Source organism: Salvia hispanica, chromosome 6, assembly GCF_029641045.1.
Source record: "Salvia hispanica isolate PSC_SH4W2 chromosome 6, Shi_PSC_v1, whole genome shotgun sequence".
Lineage (NCBI taxonomy): Eukaryota > Viridiplantae > Streptophyta > Magnoliopsida > Lamiales > Lamiaceae > Salvia > Salvia hispanica.
Window position 1 is genome coordinate 10407345 of NC_142697.1, and position 2715 is coordinate 10410059.

Sequence of the window (2715 nt, forward strand, 5' to 3'; positions counted from 1 at the left end):
CGAATTTTTTTAATCATTAAAATTGAATAAATCAGGCTCTATTTTCGGCCATTAGATCTTGAAAATGGAGGGCCAAGATTGAGAAGGACAATAGAACAAAAGATAGAAAATCCATATATATATTTATATATGTGGTTTTCATCTATCAAAAGAAGCCCCTAAGTATAGAAATACAGGCCATATACCCACCATTAGATTTGGAGATTTGGATATGAATGGCCACGATCTGGATTGGTCAACGTTTTCTGTGGGTCATAATAGGAGCGATCTGTGTCATGTAAGGGTAATTTGGGGATTGAAAATATAATGAACCGCCCTTCCGTTTTTTAAGAGCGGATTAATTGTGATCATTACTCCACACGCTATTAAGTTGATTCTTTGGTTCCCACACCATTCAATTCCTCTCTCTCACAAAAAATACATCACTAAATCAACAAACCCTACAGACTAGAATCAAAATCCCCCAAATCGTCTTTGCGTCAAAATCACCCAAACCCTACTAAACTCAAACTATATTTTCGGCGACGAAGGAATCTTCTGGGCATCAAAATTGACTTTAAACCCATACTTGACAAGCACGATTTGTAGAGCGTCTTCTTCAACCATGGTGGACACAAGATCTTCTGGAACCGCGACACATGATGGAAAAGGTTTGTAAGTTTTTTTTTTTTTACAATTTGACCGAAACTCAACTCTAATTTGACCCAGAATTCAATTCCATTGGTTGGCTGTAACCTAGTCCATGCACAAAATATTGGGAATAAGAAGGCACCGGTAAAACCTAAAGATCAGAAAGGTATGTCGACTACATTATCTGGGTTATTATTTGAAGGAATGAAATTTTAGTTCTTTTTTGTGCACTCTGTTTTTTGTTCGTGTGTTTTTTCATAATCTGCTTTGTTTGTGTAAATGTTAAACACTAAATTATTGATGCTTCATGTACAACATCACAAAAGAAATCTCTGCAAAAAGTGAAAAAGGGGTAGCAAATGCAAGAGATGTTACTAATTCTGGAAAAGGTCAGACAAAATAAATCATGACTTGATTTGATTGTGATTGTATCTCAACTATACAATTGTTGTTTATTGAAGAGTATTAACTTCGTCTTGATGCAGCGAATTTGGAGGCAAAAGTGGGCAAAGATAATTGATTGTAACGTTATGTCATACTAATACGATTCTGAAATCGACGAGGAGGGTGATCCAAAAGCCTACTTCAAAAATGGTCGACACTCGAGTTTCTGGATCGGCGAGGCCTGACGGAAAGGGTTAGTATGATTTCGTACAACGATTGACTTAAAATTGACAAAATCTGGCAAAATTTTCACTTCAATTGGTTGGATGTCACGTAGTGTATCAGAGAACGACGTGAAGAAGATACCGCCGATCCCAAAAGTACCGAAAGGATGTTTAGAATACCACTATTTTAATGAAACGATGTTTAGAGCTTGTAATTCTCTTTTTTATATCATGTTTATATGTCGGCTGGATGTCATTGTTACTATATATTATTTCATCTGTAAGATGAGATAAACTTCCATTACAATGACCTTGGAATGCTTTCCTCTTGTTTCTTGTAGACGATAGCCCATGTGATGAGCATTACTCGATACATTGGGTCATAGTAAATTAATATTTGTGTCATAGCATTGTTAAGTTAATTTGTGTTATAATATACCAACATTCGAGGCATGGCATAAAACTACTAAATATTAGTGTGACCGAAGAATATTCTCATGTTTTGAACATATTAAAAAAACCAAACACACGATTGTTCTCATGTTTTAAACATATTAAAAAAAAAATCAAATATTAGTACGGGAGAAGAATACACAAACAATAACCAAAAACATCATCTTTGTTTTTGGGTCATACTAAACGAATATTTGAGTCATGGAAACATATGGGTAAATTGAGTCATAATAATCGAATATTCGAGACATGACATAAAACTACGGAGTACAAGAATACTGTTATAATGCCCAAAACATCATCTATTCTTTTGGGTCACACTAGATGAATATTTGGGTCATGGAAACTTATGGGTAAATTGAGTCATAATAATCCCATATTCGAGTCATGACAAAAAAACTAATGAGTACCAGAATGCATAATACAAATCTTAACGAACTGAGTAATTTCAAACAACGTGACATTGCAAATAAAATGGACTAAAAAAAAAACATAAAACTGTCGTTACTTCAAAAACAAAATACATGGTATCAAACTTCATAATTTCTTCAATTAGTTTCTTCTTTTGGGCTGTAGACGTTACTACACCGTCGACGAAAATCTGTTGTCTTGCTTCACGAACTATAGATATCAGCTCATGAATTTGATCAATATCGACACATACAGCCTGGTACAAACCCAAAATCTCTCCCAACAAAATTGTTTGTGCCTTCTTCTTCTCAGCAACATAAACATGCGTTGCTACATCTTGGCATTGGACAATATGAACAACCTTAACTAGAGGAGATTTCAAACTCAATGGCGTTGTCCAATGTTGGGTAGCTATGACCAACAGATGGTTTAAGCTTTACAGGGCATTTATGGTGTATTTAAATCTGTAATAATTCATAATTAGAACACTCCTAAAAATTAACGATGAAGTAAAGACAAGTTTCCATCTACTGAATTTAGAATGATAATATGTCATAATAAAGACAAATCGCGGCATACAACGCGTACAAACTATCTTCCATGAAAATCGGTC

General features: G+C 34.6%; 1 long non-coding RNA gene across 1 annotated transcript; it reads left to right on the forward strand.

Moving 5' to 3' along the window:
- The first annotated feature begins 393 nt into the window (after positions 1 to 393).
- On the forward strand, positions 394 to 1548 carry LOC125203382 (uncharacterized). Its single transcript, XR_007173352.2, has 5 exons — positions 394 to 650; positions 709 to 796; positions 957 to 1019; positions 1116 to 1267; positions 1352 to 1548. It is a non-coding gene; the product is annotated as an uncharacterized LOC125203382 (long non-coding RNA).
- Positions 1549 to 2715: the final 1167 nt, after the last annotated feature.